At 39.6% G+C, this 19,784-nt stretch overlaps 1 protein-coding gene across 2 annotated transcripts in view; it reads right to left on the bottom strand.

The window, feature by feature from the left end:
• AP1G1 (adaptor related protein complex 1 subunit gamma 1) overlaps nt 1-19,563 on the bottom strand; it is an 81,462-nt gene extending 61,899 nt beyond the window's left edge. For both annotated transcript variants that reach the window (XM_024735588.1, XM_024735589.1), the window contains exon 1: nt 19,230-19,563. The gene's annotated coding sequence lies outside the window, so the exon portion shown is untranslated. The remainder of the gene's footprint in view (nt 1-19,229) is intronic.
• Between the last annotated feature and the right edge of the window lie 221 nt (nt 19,564-19,784).

Below are 19,784 nucleotides of genomic sequence, written 5' to 3'. Positions count from 1 at the left end.
GTTGTGGAGCACAGGCTCCGGACGCGCAGGCCCAGCGGCCACGGCTCACGGGCCCAGCCGCTCCGCGGCATGTGGGATCCTCCCGGACCGGGGCACGAACCCCCGTCCCCTGCATCAGCAGGTGGACTGTCAACCACTGCGCCACCAGGGAAGCCCTAAAGAACTCTTAAAAACACAACAGTTAGGGCTTCCCTGGTGGCACAGTGGTTGAGAGTCTGCCTGCCAATGCTGGGGACACGGGTTCGTGCCCCGGTCCGGGAAGATCCCACACGCCGCGGAGCGGCTGAGCCTGCGCGTCCGGAGCCTGTGCTCCGCAACAGTGAGAGGCCCGCGTACCGCAAAAAAAAAAAAAAAAAAAAAAAAAAAACACAACAGTTAAAACAAACCAACCCAATTTTTTAAAACAGGCAAAAGATTAAAATGGATACTTTACCAAAAAGGTATAAGGATAATAAATAAGCATATTTAAAAGATGCTCAACTACATTAGGCATTAGAGAAATACAAATTAAAACCACAGTAAGATACTGCTACACACCTATTAGAGTGGCTAAAACACCAAGTGCTGGGGAGGATGCAGAGCAAATGGAACTCTCATACACCACTGGAGGGGATGCAAAATGGTACTGCCATTCTGGAAAACAGTTTGACAGTTTCTTATGAACTTAAAACATACGCTTACCATATGACCCAGCAATCCCACAACTTGGAATTTATCATAGAAAAATGAAAACTTTTGTTCACACAAAAACCTATACATAAATGTTTATAGCAGCTCTGTTCATAATTGCCAAAAACTGGAAATAAAATGCGGTAAATCCATAAAAATGGAACACTATGTAGCAATTTAAAAGGGAACAAACTATTGCTACATGGCATTACACAGCTCTAAGGTATTATGCCTAATGAAAGAAAACTGTCTCAGAAAAGGTTACATATTGAATGATTCCATTTATATGAAATTCTGAAGAAGACAAAACTATAATGATGGAGAACAGATCAATGGTTGCCAGAGGTTAAGGTTGGGAAGACTAAAAAGGGACAGCCTGTGGAAGTTTTTCTGAGATGATAGAACTGTATGCTAATTGTGGTGGTTATTACATAAATCTATACATGTGTTAAAGTTCACAGGACTGTACACTCCAAAAAAGGTCAATTTTACCGTATGTTAACTAAAAAATTAGAGTTTTTAAAAAGTAAACAAAAAAGCCTTCAATTAAACAATTTAGACCTTTTTGACCAGGTATAATAATATACACTTGGGATATTAAGTAGGCTAGTGAGAAAGTTACTAATTGTTCCAACCTGCTTTAAGACACATTTAACTGCTAATGAAACAAAACTGTTCAGCCTATAAAAGATAATAGCAAACACTTATTTAAGGGGTGGCTGAAGGCAGGTCTCACCTGAAAGATGAAGTCATGTTCTTTGCCAGCAAAGTAGGGATGGGTGACAGGGAACTAAAAGGTGCTCTACTGAGCTAACCCCCATGAAGCTGTGAAGGTGTCAAGCTGTCTAGAAAGGAGTTCCTGAGTGGCATGTTGAAACGCAGTGCTTTCCAAACACAGGCAGGTCAGAAAAGCTGTCTGTTAAGCCTGTTAAGCTGTATCCCTTTTGGACTTCTAAACAGGTGAACTGAGACTAAAAGAGGATAATGCTTTAATTACATGGAGAGGGACAATGACAAATCTTTGAGAACTTGTATTTCTCTTTATTTTTACCTTAGGGCTTCCCTGGTGGCACAGTGGTTAAGAATCCGCCTGCCAATTCAGGGTACACGGGTTCAAGCCCTGGTCCAGGAAGATCCCACATGCCGCGGAGCAACTAAGCCAGTGAGCCACAACTACTGAGCCTGCGCTCTAGACCTCGGGAGCCACAACTACTGAGCCCGCGTGCCACAACTACTGAAGCCTGCACGCCTAGAGCCCGTGCTCCGCAGCAAGAGAAGCCATCATAATGAGAAGCCCGTGCACCACAACGAAGAGTAGCCCCAGCTCACCGCAACTAGAGAAAGCCCGCGTGCAGCAAAAAAGACACAACACAGCCAAACATAAATAAACAAAACTATATTTCTACCTTAGATATGTAAGAAAGTCTATTCTAAAATTCCAGCCATTTCAAATCCTGCAAAAGAGAAAATCAAAAAGCTTGCGTCTGGTCTTCTCTGGTGGCGCAGTAGTTCAGAGTCTGCCTGCCAATGCAGGGGACACGGGTTCGAGCCCTGGTCTGGGAGGATCCCACATGCCGCGGAGCAACTAGGCCCGTGAGCCACAACTACTGAGCCTGCGTGTCTGGAGCTTGTGCTCCACAACAAGAGAGGCCGCGACAGTGAGAGGCCCATGCACCACGATTAAGAGTGGCCCCCGCTTGCCGCAACTAGAGAAAGCCCACGCACAGAAACGAAGACCCAACACAGCCAAAAATAAATAAATAAAATTAAAAAAAAAAAAAGCTTGTGTCTATGTTTTGGCCAAATCACTGAAAGGAGGGAGGCACACCACAGGAACTATGCATTGGAAGTAGTAGCAATTAAAGTCAAAGAATTAACAAATGGAAGGAAAAATCACTGGGCTACAGAATTGGGCCTAGTAAGGTAGCCTCTCCTCTGGCCTCCTCCCCAAGTCTTCTTACATTAATAAACCTTAGAGATTATGGTTTTATATTCTGAATGAAGATTTTGAATGACAAAGTTCTTAAATCTTTCAAATACATACTCTTAACATGTTGAATATCCCTCAGACACTGTTTCTACAAAGAACATATTTAAAAGAAATGTTAGCACCAAAACAATAAAAGAAAGATCCTAATAATCAACCACCATTGTCGGCCAAGCTACCTAGGGCAAAACCGCCTGACTTCTCCAAGTCTCTGTTCCATCAACTAAAAAATAAGGGTATCGAATCAGCTTTAAAAATCTCTGGGCGACTTCCCTGGTGGTGCAGTGGTTAAGAATCTGCCTGCCAACGCAGGGGACATGGGTCAGAGCCCTGGTCCGGGAAGATCCCACATGCTGCAGAGCAACTAAGCCTGTGTGCCACAACTACTGAGCCTGTGCTCTAGAGCCCACGAGGCACAACTATTGAGCCCACATGCCGCAACTACTGAAACTGCCTAGAGCCCATGCTCCGCAACAAGAGAAGCCACCACAATGAGAAGCCCACACACCGCAAAGAACAGTAACCCCATTCACCACAACTAGAGAAAGCGTGCATGCAGCAATGAAGACCCAATGCAGCCAAAAATAAATTAAAAAAAAAAAAAAAAGGGCTGTTGGAGAAAGTTCACAACTCTTTCAAAAAAAAAAATCTATGAGAACAAATATTTGATGATCACATTACATATCATCCTATTCTCAGTTTGTCAATTTTAAAAGTATCATTATTTATAAATCAAAGGTACTCCCTTTATTTGACTGTTTGTACAGTCAAAGCATCTGTACAGGCATCTCTGTACAAGGAGATAATAAACTAAACCAAACTCCAATAAGGAGCAAAATATACTATACTTAACTGAAATACAGCCATTAAGTTTGAAAATCCTGAATTCAGAAAGCAGCAGGATCAAGGTCTTTAATCAGAAAATGAAAATGAAAAAAAAAAAAGTTTAACAGTTCAGGGCCCATTAGACTACAGTTATAAAACAGAGAATACAACATCATAAATGACATCAACATTAGCATCATTTAAATCCATTTCAAAATGGAAAGGGAGAATGTAAAAACTTTGGAATCAGAAGTTAGCTTCATGCACCTCTTCGTTTTCCTCCTTGTTCAACTCAATTAGTCACACTACCCCAGAGATGACCTAAGTAACACGTAAGGGAAACACGTTATACCAGTAAGTGCCAATCACTCATTCAACAAATATTTGCTGAGCATTCTCTATGCCAGGCATTGCAATAGGTGCTGGGGACTGGCAAGGACACAGTCTCTGTCCTTAAGATCTCAGTCTACTGAGGAAAACAGATTTTTAAATTCCAGCCACACAATAAAAAGCAGAAATTGCTAATCAATGACAGAACAGAAAATTGTATAAGCCAAATTTTGTCATGGCCAAACTCAGTATAATTAGAAATTTTTTCTTTTGTGAAATTTAGTGATTTCTGGATCAGCCGAACAAATCCAAAATCCCATACAGAAAGATATTTGTAGCACAGTACCAGTACACAATTACTCATCCAAAACCTTTTAGGGAGAACTGAGAACTTCCTGAATTTTAGAAAGGTAATACAGTACCTACACTGTATTATGACACTGTATGTCATAATTTGCCCACTATGTCTGGAGCAGCAGACATAGTTCCATTATCAAACAATATTTCTGCAGTAACACATAAGAATATTCACACCAAATGAGAGAAATAAATATTATAAACAGCCTCATATCTGGTCAGATCAGACTTTAACACCAAAAGAATTATGAAGAACATCTGGTTTTCAGTATTTTGGGGATTTCAGAACTGTTAAGAGATTGTGCATCCTTATCCTTATCCAATGACCCTGTCATTGTTTAAAATGATGACCCTGGAGTAAAATTACCTAGGTTTGAACCCCAGCTCCACCACTTATTAGCTGTGTGTCCTTGTGTAAATGGCTTAACCTCTCAGAGTTGTGTCCTCATCTGCAAAATGGGGGGCGGGAGTGTGTGTGAAGTACCTACCTCAATGGATTGTTACAAGAATTAAATTAGAATACATGTAAAATTCTTAGAAAAGTGCCTGGCACCCAGTAATCACTAAACAAATGTTGGCCATAATGTTGGCTATATGAACAAATTATTCTTGCATAAAATAACTGAGCAAAAATAAGTTGAAGAAAGATACACAGTATCAATACTTATAAAGGTTTAAAACACATGAAAGTGCCTATTCTTTAGAGATACTACAAAAATGCATTAAGAGTATATATATAACTGAATCACTTTGCTGTATACCTGAAACACTGTAAATCAACTATACTTCAATTTTAAAAATGCAGTAAGAGAATAAGAAAGAACATGAATGTAAAAGATAACGATCAAATCCAACACAGCGGCACATCTGGGAGGGAGGGGAATATGATCAGGGGCAGTGATACACAGGAAACTTCAGCTATACTAGTGATGTTTTATTTCTTAGACTAGGTAGTAGGTAAGTGAAGGTTTATTATTTTCCAAATGCTTTATATCTGAAACATTTCTAAAAATTAGATTCAAATACATCTAATCTATGTAATGAATGTTGCAGACTATGTAACATACTTTTATTACAGTGTTGAGGATTTCCTTATTTTTTGAAAGTTTTTACTTGCTTTTCAAAATACTCAAAAACCATGAGATTCCTTAAAATACAACAGCTTAAACACCTATCATAAAAAACAATAAACTTTATGCTTTTTAAAAAAATTTGTAAGAATATAATGTATATAGTAATGACTCAGCTATATGGAACATAGCTGAGAATCCAAAACACATTTTCATAATCTCGTGCAGCCAATAGAGAGCATCACATCAACACACATCTACACAGAATATCTACTTTACTGTATTTGCAGGTTCTTATTCAGCCTTTTCCAGAATAGAACAAATTAGAAAACTAGAGCAACTGAAGAGGTTGGGGGCCAGGAGAAAGAAGCTGTTTTGGGAAAGGACACTGATGGTAGTTAAAGTGTCACCTAACAGCAAGGGAAAAAACAAAAACGGTAGCAAAACAAAAAAATAAAACTTACATATAACAGAAAAAAGCATTCAAAAGCATAGTAGCAAGACTAATAAATTCTAGAGATCTGCTATAACAACACTGTGCCTATACAATATTATACTGTGCAACTGAAAATTTGTCCAGAGGATAGCTCTTATTGCATTCTTACCACAATTTAAAAAGTAAAGTTTGTGCCCTTACTTGATTGACTTCTATACCATTAAAAGAAGTTAAATGATTAATCAAAAAGGAAAAGATCAAATCACTGGTAAATCTCTGCCTTTGGGGCTTCCCTGGTGGTGCAGTGGTTGAGAGTCCGCCTGCCGATGCAGGGGACACGGGTTTGTGCCCCGGTCCGGGAAGACCCCACATGCCGCGGAGCGGATAGGCCCGTGAGCCATGGCCGCTAGGCCTGCGCGTCCGGAGCCTGTGCTCCGCAACGGGAGAGGCCACATCAGTGAGAGGCCCGTGTACCGCAAAAAAAAAAAAAAAAAAATCTCTGCCTTTGACTTCCACAATAATTACCTTAATTTACAGCTTTTTAAAAAATATCCTCAATTAAAGTATTTATCTTACACACACACATACACACACACAGAGCATAGTAGTCTGATGATACTTAAGTGTGCTAGCAAAAAGTCTTCAAGTCTCCCTATAGTCCTAAGGGTATTAACAAATTACAAACAGTACCATAATCCATTTTTATAATAAGGCCCTGGTTCATCAAGGAATGGTTCACAAAGATCAACATTTAAAGTAGAAGGCAGAAAAAACTGAATATAAAACTATATCCTAACTCATCAAATGATACATTAAATATGTGCAATTTTGTCTATTATACCTCAATAAAGCTGTTTAAAAAATAAAGGTAACAATTACATGAAAATAAAGAGTATCCACTGAATAACCAATTTCTAAAAATTATGTAGTTCAGATACTGTCTGCTCTTATTAATTTAACTACCTGACCCATCAAAGGCTGAGAAAGATATATTTAAGTCTATTACCATGACTATGTGCCTGTCAACTTCTCCTTTTACATCTAACCACCTACATTTAGTATTTCAGTGGTTTCAGCCAATGATTAAATGTCTATATATTTTATATGTACATGCTTGTACACTTTTTCAAAATAAAATGTCCTTCTTTGTCATCTTTTATAAAACTAATAATAAAAAGTAAAACACTAGGACAAGGACAGAAGGGAAACACAGAAAAATTAAAAGTCTGACTTGTTAAGGTACAAGGACTGTGGTTAAATATATTCTATTTAATTAATGGTTATGATAAATAATGATGAAAAATATAAAGAAAAAAGGAAGTGTGAAATTCATTTTGGAAAAATTTCTATCCAAAATGGTTAAACAAAATTAGGTTTTGGAGCTTAAACTAAATTAGATTACTTTACATACCCAAAGTAATCAAAATTATAAATGCTTCATATAGGAAAGAAAAATTTTAAACAGTATAAGAGACCAGAAAAAAAAAAAATGACTACATATGTTCCAATTCTCCTAAATTTTATCCCCCAAATGGAGAAAATTGTTATTTTCCAAAATCTCTGCAAATCCCTTTGTGGGATAAAGATTTTCCTCATACATCAATACCACCTCCAAGCCATAATCTCCTCTTTTTTTCCTTTGAAATACCTATTTTTCCCACTCAAATATAAGTTCCCTGAAGCCTGATCCTTATTTGTTTTATTCATCCTTGTATTCCTCTTGCCTAAAAGAGTAGGAACTCACTAAATACTGTATTTATTGAATTCTAAAGGCTAGAAGTCTTATCTAAAGAAAATACACTTGTCCTTTCCAAAGCATACAAAATAAAGTGCACTGGCTGCTAACACCTATGGGAAAGGACTCAACCCAGTCCTCTATTCTACCCTGCTCAGTTAACTTTCTTCCTACTTCTGACCTCACTCCTGGGCTGTGAGCCAACAGTCAAAAACATATAACCAGGACTTCCCTGGTGGCACAGTGGTTAAGAATCCGCCTGCCAATGCAGGGGACATGGGTTCGAGCCCTGGTCTGGGAAGATCCCGCATGCAGCAGAGCAACTAAGCCCGTGTGCCACAACTACTGAGCCCGCATGCCACAACTACTCAAGCCTGGGCACCTAGAGCCTGTGCTACACAATAAGAGAGCCCCAGCAATGAGAACCCCGCGCACTGCAATGAAGAGTAGCCTCCACTCGCCGCAACTAGAGAAAGCCTGTGTGCAGCAACGAAGACCCAACGCAGCCATAAAAAAAATAAATGTACTTGTTTATTTAATTTATTTATTTATTTATTATTTTAAAAGCATATAACCAAGAGGCTGGGGCTCCTGCTTGCTATTTGGTCCTTCTTCCTCTAAACTTAAAGCTTAGATTTGAGCTCTAAATCTAAAAAGAAATCCTAAATTAAAAGCGATTTTCAATATTAAAATTATCTCCTTTTCTATCCACTCACTATACTTGAAGTCTTTCTTGCTAAACAATCAGAAATTAGATCTCAGTTAACTTTACCACTCATTACTGTGTAACAATCCAGTCACAGATTTCTAAGTATGGCTGAAAATACTCAAGGGACCTAAGTTAATACTGGGCAAAACCCTCCAAAAGAAGTTACTCTGCTTTCTCTCTCATACTCTCCATATGGCCTATAATTTCAAATTATGCTCCCCTCAGAACCTCTATTTCAGATTTTTATCTTGTATGTATATTTGAATTGCTTTAGTGCATTTAAAACTTGCAAAATACTATGACCAAAACAGTAAGAATGCTTAATAGTAAGAAACTTAAACCAAATTGATCAACAGTATTATGCTTCAATCAGACTTTTACTTTCCAATATATCTTACAGACACCACCTGTCATTAATATGACTTAGCTTTCTCACTGTGTTTTTAACTTTTTTTTTTTTTTTTTTTTTTTTTTTGCGGTACGCGGGCCTTTCACTGTTGCGGCCTTTCCCATTGCGGAGCACAGGCTCCGGACGTGCAGGCTCAGCGGCCATGGCTCACGGGCGCAGCCGCTCCGCGGCATGTGGGGTCCTCCCGGACCGGGGCACGAACCCGTGTCCCCTGCATCAGCAGGCGGACTCTCAACCACTGCGCCACCAGGGAAGCCCTCTCACTGTGTTTTTATGGTTTTCTTTCTTTTGGGGAAAGTGGGCGGGGAGGGGGAGGCAGTGCACATCTATTTCTCCTGTATGAAGAATGTGTTCATAGAAGGGAATGTTCTACAGAGTGAAGAAAAAGGAGAGACCAGTGTTAGTACATCATTGTTTGAATAAAAGAGATTAAATCTGGGGATAAGTATTTTGGTCTCTGGAGAGGCAAACACCATTGTGGGACAGGGACAGTTCTTTCATCAAGTTTCACACTGGCCTAGAATGATGAAACACTCAAGACCAGCCAACTTTATATGCTCTGGTTTCAGGCTCACAATGCAGCTTTCTGATTATTAATCACCTTCTTAAGTACCTTGCCTCCCAAACACCTCCATACAAGGAACAGAAGAATGTCCTGGAAAGTAGACACAGGTAATTCAGTAGAAAAGCATAACCCCTTATGAATTACAACACTGTTATTTTAACTTACACATCAGTGAGTTCAATCAAGATAAATCATTCCAAGGTGAAATACTGAAATGGAATTTCTGGATCTTCAAGGCTAAGGCTGTGAAACGAGTGACCACGTTAAGATACCACCACACCCTGTCTAGGCAGCCAGTCGGCATCCCTCTGAGAGATCTTAAGCTCAATTCTCCCTAAAATGCCACAGTGTTACAGGAATCTTCTTTTATGCTTAATTATCCATAACCAAAACTGAGATTTTAAAAATGGATGTATGTAAATGCAAATGTCTACTGAACGATTCGATCACATTAATTCACATGAAAAGAAATAAAGGCCGAATAGGGCTTCCCTGGTGGCACAGTGGTTAAGAATCCGCCTGCCAATGCAGGAAACATGGGTTCGAACCCTAGCCTGGGAAGATCCCACATGCCGTGGATCAACTAAGCCCGTGTGCCACGACTACTGAGCCTGCACTGTAGAACCCATGCGCCACAACTCCTGAAGCCCGTGGGCCTAGAGCCCATGCTCTGCAACGAGAAGCCACCGCAATGAGAAGCCCGGGCACTACAAAGAGTAGCCCCCGGTCACCGCAACTAGAGGAAAGCCCGCATGCAGCAACAAAGACCCAATGCAGCCAAAAATAAATAAATAAATTCATTTTTTAAAAAGGCCCAATAAACAATGATAGATGAACATGATCAACATCAAATTTGACACAAATAAAATAAAAAGCAATTTTTCACTCTCCTAACCCTGATTTTAGCAAAGATATCCTAGAGTCCTCAATTATCAAAAACTGTCACAAAATTCTCCAAATAAAATCTTAATTTTCTTAAAGATATGCTCCAAAGGATAAGATAAATTTTAAGGGAAATATCTGTGCCTAGTGTTAATATAGATGCATTTTTAACTTCTGTATATTTTGATATCTTTCATATAATGAACATGCATAATTTGAGAATTCTTGCTTTGAAGAGTCAAACAAATTAACAAAAACTACAAGAATGGATAAATAAAGCAAAACTGCAAATTTTCAAAATAATAAGATGGTATTCATCCTAAAAGGACAGAGTCACAGTTATCTATGGGCATTTTTCTACACAGTGACATTAGAAAGTTATGAGAAAATGATTTAATACTAAGATAACAAATTCTCCCTAGCACATTCTTCATGAATCCAAGTTCTGTTAATTTGGGATAGCAAGAAGGGGGTGGGGATGAGGGGCTCTGGTCTATAAGAAATGAAAGATTCATTTTTAACCTATATTTGACATTAGTCAGAAATAGAGGGGGGGAAAGTCCCACTTACAACAGTGCCGAAAACTATAAAATATCTAGGAATATATTTAGCAAGAAAGGTACATGAACTAGATGAAGACAGGTATTAAATCTATGAAACCTTTACTGAAGAACCTAAAACTAAAATAAGACCTCAATAAATGGAAACATCATAAGGAAAAGTTATCCTCATTAAAAAATGTCAGAAAAAAAAATGTCAGGCTTCCCAAAATTAATATATGAATACAGTGCAATTCCAAACACTGAGCTTGGGCTTCCCTGGTGGCACAGTAGTTAAGAATCTATCTGCCAATGCAGAGGACGCGGGTTCCAGCCCTAGTCCAGAAAGATCCCACATGCTGCAGAGCAATTAAGCCCATCTGCCACAACTACTGAGCCTGTGCTCTAGAGCCCACGTGCCACAACTACTGAGTCCACATGCCACAACTACTGAAGCCCGTGCACCTAGAGCCCATGCCTCTCAACAATAGAAGCCACCACAATGAGAAGCCCGCGCACTGCAGAGGAGCCCCCACTCACTGCAACTAAACAAAGCCCATACACAGCAATGAAGACCTAACAGCCATAAATAAAATAAATTTTTAAAAATTAATTAAAAATAAAAAAACACTGGGCTTTTCTGAGGTTTTCTGAACTCAACAGAATTATTTCCAACCCATACAGATATAAGAATAAATGTTTAAGAACAGTCAAGAAAATGGAAAAGTACAGTGACAGGAGCTATTCTTAACAGAGTGTAAGTTTCTATAAAGTTATGATATACAAAACAGTAAAATAATGGTACAGGAAGAATAAAACAGAACATCCAGAAATAGAGCAAACATATATGGGAACTTTACATATGATAAGGTGGCATTTAATTCATTGAGAAAAGGATGGTTTATTTAGTCTAGACATAGTTGGCTCTCTATACAAAGGAAAACCATAAGATCCCTTCACACTATATAAAAATTAACTCCAGATTAATAAACGCATGTGTTATACAACAAAGAATTAATGTACCATAAGATGTTCCTACAAGATAAGGAGAAAAATAACTTGAAAGAAAAATGAACCAAGGACATAGACAATTCTCAGTAAAGGAAATCCAAAAGGCCAAAAATCATATCAAAAGAGGCTAGCTCCAGCAATAGTCAAGGAAATAAAATTAAGACAAAACTGAGAAACCATTTACCAACTAGCAGAGCAGCAAAAATTAAATTAAGTAATTACGTCTAATGATGTGATGTTATGGAGAACCCACTGCTAGTGGAGATGGAAATTATGACAACCTATTTAGAGAGTAATCTGGCAATAATAACATTTAAAATATAATTCCTTAAAAAATAAAATAAATAAAATAAAATAAAATATAATTCCTTTAACTCAGAAATCCCACCTTGGAGATTCTAGCCTGTAGAAATAATAGCATCAGCAAATAAGGTGACATGTACAAGGATGTTTACTGTAGCGCTGTTTGTAGTGGCAAAATCTAGAAACAGCCCAAATGTCCACAAGAAAATAACTGAATAAGTTACGTAGAGTACATCCATACTATGAGACATAATAGGGATATTTAAAAGAACAAGATAGAATTATATTTACTGACTATGATGTGTTAAGAAAACCTTGTTACACGGTAACATAAAAAGTATGGTCAAAAAAAAAAAGGTATGCTCTACCTTTTGTAAAGACAAAGAATCCCTATATATGCACATTTATGTTGTATATATAGTACTTAACAAAGCATGGAGAGAAATGTTGAAGTATACCCATAACCTGGTAAAATGGCTGGGCAGTAATAACAAAGGGATTAGGGAAATGAACAGCTTTTTTAGAAGTATGTCTTTAGATTTTTTTCATTTATTACAATGGACCTCTATGATGTTGTAAATTAAATAAATTAAAGACTTCTAAAAATCCTCAGCACTATTAAAGTAGATTATTCAAACACAAGGGGAGAGGGACTTCCCTGGTGGCGCAGTGGTTAAGACTCCTTGCTCCCAATGCAGGGAGCCTGGGTTCAAGCCCTGATCAGGGAACTAGATCCCACGTGCATGCCGCAACTAAGAGTTCACATGCCACAACTAAGGAGCCCGCATGCCACAACTAAGACCCAGTGCAACCAAATAAATATTAAAAAAAAATTCACTTTGTTATACAGCAGAAACTAACACAATATTGTAAAGCAATTACACTCCAATAAAGATGTTAAAAAACAAAAAACACAAAAGGAGAGTCAGTAACAAATCACTGAACTATCAACATATTTCCATTTTGGGGGAAAAGACTGAAGTTCTCAACTTACTATTAGTTTCTTCAGTATAATGAATTACATAATAGGTATTCAAAAGAAAGAAAAAAGATGGCAGGAAGAGTAGATTTCTTTGCTGTCACTTGAAGCTTCTGCATAAGAAAGAGTCTGAACAAATTGCAAAGAGGAAAGGATAATATCAATTTTAGAATTAAACATCTAAATAATATTTTCAAAGACACGGAGATAAGGTTTTGTATATGTTCTAAACCTGAAAATAAACTTCACTAACATCAACTCTATCGGTCACAAGTAAATGACCTGTAGTAAACTTCCATAGCTCACTTAGGACCCTGACTGCTTTTGGCTTGACCAATTACCGTATATCTGAGGACCTGAACATGTTTCCATATTATTTTCATTCATATCATCTATTCTGCAGAGTAGCTACTAAGTGCCAGGCACTGTGCTATGTACTAGGGATGCCATCAATTAGATAGTTCTTGTCCTCTGAAGCTCAGGAAAAACAAACAATTCAACAAATACTAAAAAAAAAAGTACTATACTCCTTTGCCTGGTGTAGAGAGGAAGGAAGAATAGGTTCACCAGATGGAAGGGAGAAAGAAAAGCATTCCAGGTATAAGCAGAACAGGTACAATGAATGAAAGAACATGGAGTATTCAAGGAACAGCAAAAAGTTCAGTGTGTGTAAATAGAATAATACAACCAAGTGCTAGTAAAGTCAAATTGTAAGCAACTTCCTCATTCTACTTTCTCAAATAATCAACACCATCTATTAAGCTTTCATCATGTAAAGTTTCTAAAGAAAATACAGAGGTCATGTCTTCACTGACAGAGAGAAATACACATTTAAAAAAATCAAATATATTTATTGAGTACTATCAGAAAAAGAGGCTCAGGGACTTCCCTGGTGATCCGGTGGCTGGGACTCCATGCTCCCAATGCATGGAGCCAGGGTTCCACCCCTAGTCAGGGAGATGGATCCCACGTGCTGCAACAGAGAGCCTCATGCCGCAACTAAGACCCCATGCAGCAAAATAAATAAATAAGTAAATATTTTTGAAAAAGAAAAAGAGACTCTTTCTTTTTTGTTTGGTTGACTGTTTTTTAAATTTTTGGCCACGCACAGTGGCATGCAGGATCTTAGTTCCCTGACCAGGGATCGAACCCACACCCCCTGCAATGGAAGCATGCAGTCTTAACCACTGGACCACCAGAGAAAGCTCAAGACTGCTTCTTCTTACAACAGTTTTTCTTCGGTAATCATACCCAAAAAACCCTAATATCTACAAAGATTCAATTAACTCTACACAGTGTACCTATTTTTTCAGTTAGTTTCCCCATTTATTTCAAACGAGTATTTTCACCATATTTTAAAAGTATCATGTTATGAAAATTTTCAAAAAGTGGGAAGGGAATCTTTCATGCAGACTTTAAAAAGGAATTAAAAAAAATAACTTCCCTTCCTTTTCTTCAGCTTGAAACTGAACAATTTCCCAAGACTGAGGTTTAGTAAGTAGCTACTAAACTGAGCTGCAAAAACACTGATGGAACTTCTTTTAATTTGAGTTGTTCAACTGTGTGATCATTTACAAAAGTTACATCTTATAACCAAGTAGTGTACATCATCTATGCTCTGACAGTCTTAATTTTAACCCAAAGGCTTATAAGGAGGGGAGTGCAAATATTTTACAGTTCCAAAGATCTAAGTTCATGTCTTTCTCATATTTGCTCTTCCCAAGAATCCATAACATTAACCTCAAAGCCAGATAAGCTGCAAAGCCTAGGATGCTCAGCCCAACACAATCAGCTACATGCAAACTGGAGTGAGCAAAGCAACTGCATATCAGGTTACACTGTGACTTCTGCACTGTAACAACAGAGAAAGGAGGGTAAAAACTACTTGCCTTTAAAATGTCTTTAATTATTAATAAAGTACAAAGGTCACATATGTTTTCTCCATCTTTAAAAAAAGAAAAAACAATTTTTTTTCCTTCTAAGACTGTTTTTCACTGGTAATACTTATAACTCATTAATTTTCTCTCTCCAATGGTCTGAGTAGGCCAAAACAAGGCCCCCCCCCCAAAAAAGGCAAAATTTCCAAGTACCTAGTGAAAAATGCATTTCTCGTTTTAATCATATTATCCTAACCCTTGCCCTTTTTTGTACAAAAGTGTTAGTTAATACTGACTCAACAAGTTTGGCAAGTGTGGGGGTTTTTTTCTTCCACTTTTGGACTCTTCAAACTTTGACAAGAGATTGTTCCAGTAAGCAGAACTCATGGCAAATTAAGCGTTTTATGTTACTCCTTCAGTGAAGAAAAACCTTACATGTACTTTGAAGGTAGAAATGACGCCTTTACTGATACAAAATTTTCTATACAAAAAGCAAATGGAGGGCTTCCCTGGTGGCGCAGTGGTTAAGAATCCACCTGCCAATGCAGGAAATGGGTTTGAGCCCTGGTCCGGGAAGATCCCACATGCCACGGAGCAACTAAGCCCATGTGCCACAACTACAGAGCCTGCGCTCTAGAGCCCGCGCTCTAGAGCCCGCGAACCACAACTACTGAGCCCACGTGCCACGACTACTGAAGCCCACGCACCTAGAGCCCAATGCTCCGCAATAAGAGAAGCCACCACAATGAGAAGCGCACACACCGCAACGAAGAGTAGCCCCCGCTCGATGCAACTAAAGAAAGCCCACATGCAGCAATGAAAACCTAATGCAGCCAAAAATAAATTAATTTTTTAGAAAAGCAAATGGAAAAATCCTAATACTTTTTAACAAAGATGATTCTCAAAACCTATAAACCAAGAAACATAAGAACTTAGATAAATCTGTATGTTCCCTTAATTTTAAAACTGCTACTTTAATACCATCCTGCATGAAAGAAACTGAATGTAAGTAACAAAGGGATGAAAGAACGCCAAAATCAACTGAGAACAATTCATAAAGCAAGACTTGAATGATAAGCACCTAAAACAGATAAACAGGTTGCTGCAGTTTGAAGAAAGGTAATAGTTTTAGATTTTCTGAAGCTAAATCTAAATAAGAGTTTTAAAGTTTTTATATCAAATCCTGCTGTATACACAAAATTTTTAAATTCTCAGCAAATGCAAATAAGGGGATTAAGCATTTTGAAAATCTGTTTTGGTATGTATTTTCCCAATTCAATTTTTTTAATTAAAAAATAATCTTTTGGAAAATATTCAACTTTTTCAATTGGCATAGAGTTGTTACAAATCACATAAAAACTTGAGTTTTTGTTTTTGTACACGACTGATTTCCAGACTACTTTAAAAATAGTGAGATGAGGGCTTCCCTGGTGGCGCAGTGGTTGAGAGTCCGCCTGCCGATGCAGGGGACACGGGTTCGTGCCCTGCTCTGGGAAGGTCCCACATGCCGTGTAGCAGCCAGGCCCATGAGCCATAGCCGCTAAGCCTGCGAGTCCGGAGCCTGCGCTCCGCGACGGGAGAGGCCACCAACGGTGAGAGGCCCGCGTACCGGAAAAAAAAAAAAAAAAAATAGTGAGATGAAATATCACCAAGGCATTGCTGACAATTTTTGTACTTTATAGTTTCACTCTAAAATTCATCTTCAAATCTAGAACTGCTGTCAGTGAAACAGATCAAAGAACAAGTAACTGCTCCAAAAGAAAATAAACTGAGGATTCCTAAACAATGTTTATTTCAAGTATAATCCCAACAACCCCTCAGACAAAGTAGACATTCAAGTATGTGCTGATCAATCAAAGGTGCACTAAAATAGGGGCTTCCCTGGTGGTGCAGTGGTTAAGAATCTGCCGGCCAATGCAGGGTACACGGGTTCGAGCCCTGGTCCAGGAGGATCCCATATGCCGCAGAGCAACTAAGCCTGCACTACGCAACTAAGCAACTGAGCCTGCACTCAAGAGCCCGCGGGCCACAACTCCTGAAGCCCATGCTCTGCAACAAGAGAAGCCACCACAATAAGAAGCCCACGCACCGCAACGAAGAGTAGCCCCTGCTCACCACAACTAGAGAAAGCCCACACACAGCAACAAGGACCCAACGCAGCCAAAAATAAATAAATAAAATAAATAATAATAAAAAATTTTTAAATGTGCACTAAAATAAACACTTTACTTATCATTTGCAAGGCAAAGGATGCTTTCTCCAATTGAATGCAAACTACCTAAGAATGAATGACATTTAAATACCAGTACATAATACCATGAAATGAACTGAGTAAATAACACCTATCTGATAGCTCTTCCAATACCTTGTTTTAAAGGTGTATCTCAGAGGCTTCCCTGGTGGCGCAGTGGTTAAGAATCCACCTGCCAAGGCACTGGTTCGAGCCCTGGTCTGGGAAGACCCCATATGCCGTGGAGCAACTAAGCCCATGCACCACAACTACTGAGGTTGCGCTCTAGAGCCCGCGAGCCGTGTGCACAACTACTGAAGCCCACACACCTAGAGCCCGTGCTCCTTAACAAAGACGAGCCACCCCAATAAGAAGCCCGCACACCGCAACCAAGAGTAGCCCCTGCTCACTGCAACTAGAGAAAGCCTGTGCGCAGCAACGAAGACCCAATGCAGCCAAAGAGAAATAAATAAATAAATTTATTTTAAAAATAAATAAAATTTTAAAAATATATAAAAGTGTATCTCAGAAATGGAACATTTCAGTAACAACTACAAGGGGATACTTAGTAAATGAGTGAGGATTCCATACATGTTCTGTTTGACAGTTTTTTAAACCAAAAGAGAAAACTCCATAGCTTCAGAGTAAATACACAAATAGTAAATATATTTTTGAAAAGTCTCCTTAAAACAAATAACAAGAACACTATTTACAATGAAAACATTCACTTTTCTACTAAGACATCATAAGACTAGTACAGGAATTTATCTACCTGATAATAACCTGATAAGAACAACGCACTTATACATGGATTAGAAGTATTAAAAGATTTGATCCAGTTCAAGTTATAAATTTAAGTTTCAGCAGTCACTAGGCTACAATCTCAAATAAGTTATTTCTCTTTTGCAGATGTTAAAACGCAGGCTGAGGTGAAATAGAGGTGACTCAATCACACCTAACTTGAAATGTAAGAAATAATCAGTGAATTGCAGTGAAATGCTTTTTATTCAAGCATGCTATACTGCAAAACATATGTTAAGAGTAGAATAAAAGTGGTGAAATTATGGGTACCTGGAGAGTCTGTATTTTTAAAACAAAAGTTAAGGGGTATACAGTCTGACAAGCACTATGGAGAACAGTAAAAATGAGTATTTAAAATCCAACTATCTCCAGAAAAATCCGATACTCGAAGTCAATCCAAGTATTTTTTTGGAGTTAGTCAACGAAGAACACTACTGTACAAACCACTTGAAAGTTAAAATCACTAAGAAATTTTCATTCACTCCTCTCTTCTGTTAACTAATCCCTACAGCAGCCAAAAAAGTTACTTTCCTTTCTACCAATGTCAGATTAAGATTCTTTTTCAAAAAATAAAAATTCTTTTTCACAGGCAGATTTCCATGGTTAGGGATATACATCAAGAAAAATACTAAGTGTCAAAAAGTACCCAAAAGCTAAGTGTTCAGCATAGAAAAGGGAATCCACAAATGAGAAAACATTTGACAGCCTCTGCCTACCACCTTCCCCCACCAAAGCCCTTTAATGAACTTTATAAACATTTACTGTTGAAGTACACTCTGAGCGAGCGGTTCGACGAATCTCCTACACCTAACAAGGAAACACAACCAACGTCCCAACTCTGTCAAGCGGTCAAGAAGATCGGGAGAATTATTAGTTATCGACGCCTGCAGAATCAGGAGTTTGAGAGAAGGGTAAGCAGTGTATTCGCAGGTGAGTTTAAGAAAATAGAGGAGAGGAAAAAAAAAAAAAGCCCGGAAAATTGGGAAAGAAGTTGGTCGGAAGGCTAGAGAGAAAGCGAGGCCAATGTCCAGTTTGAAAACAACGGCAATGCAGGTGCAGACGACGTTCAACTGAGCATTTGGAAGTGCTGAGGAGAGTTCCACGGAAGACCTGATCCAGGTACGAGATACAAGAACGCTGATACGTGGCATAAAGAATACACGCGGGGGTGAGACCCGCCCCGCAAACCCTAGGCTCTCTGAATGAGCCCCAAAAGGAGGAGCGCAGGCTGAGAAAATCAATGGGTCCAAGGAGGCCCGCACCGGCCGGGCAACGCCACAGCAAGGAACGCAGCCGCGCGCGGACCCTCCCGGTCCGACGCTTCGGGGTCGGCGTTCAAGAAGTCGTAACAACCCCTGAGCTCCGGGCCCCTCCTGGCCCAGCTTCTGTCCTCTCTTCACCCGCCACGGTCTGGGACCGGACACCTGGGATTGACAGGAAGCTTCTGGCCGAGCGCTCCCGGCAGGCGCGGGGTAAAAAAGGCAATATGCTCTTTGCGCCGCGAGTGACACTCACCGGCCCGAAACCTCGAACGAAACCTGCAGCTCCGGGGGCGGCGGCAGCAGTGGCAGCAGGGGCAGCAGGAACCTAACATCCAAAATGGCGGCTCCCTCGGCCTCACCACCGCTACTGCAGGCGGAGGGATCCGTAGGTCGGAAGGAGTTTTTAACTAACTTTGCACACTATCGCAGAAACTTCGGTCCCTATCTCCCTCTGCTTGTCGATCCCGCGTCCCCTGACCGCAACTTCTCGTGCCTCCCCTCTCCTAATAACCAAGAACTCGGACCCCACCGAGGACTATTTGCCAAGGAGGAGGTTACTGCTCCTGGCAGAGCGACGCAAAGCGTAGCAAGAATCGGGGCTGTCACTGATGACGCGAGACGCTGCTGCCGAGTCACCGCTGCGAAGAGTCTGAGCGAGAAAGATCCGGTCGACCCCAGAGCCCACGGACATTGGTTCCGCTTTGGTGGGGGGCTGGGGGGGGGCTACCAGGAAGTGGCGGGGCCACCTGAAGAGGGTGGGGCTAGCAAGGTAGCGAAGGAAGTGGGGAGGCGAGGCAGAGGGGGGCGG

The sequence above is a fragment of the Neophocaena asiaeorientalis genome, unplaced genomic scaffold (assembly GCF_003031525.2).
Source record: "Neophocaena asiaeorientalis asiaeorientalis breed wild unplaced genomic scaffold, Neophocaena_asiaeorientalis_V1.1 scaffold40, whole genome shotgun sequence".
In the NCBI taxonomy this organism is placed as follows: domain Eukaryota; kingdom Metazoa; phylum Chordata; class Mammalia; order Artiodactyla; family Phocoenidae; genus Neophocaena; species Neophocaena asiaeorientalis.
This window is presented reverse-complemented; position numbering and strand designations above follow the sequence as displayed.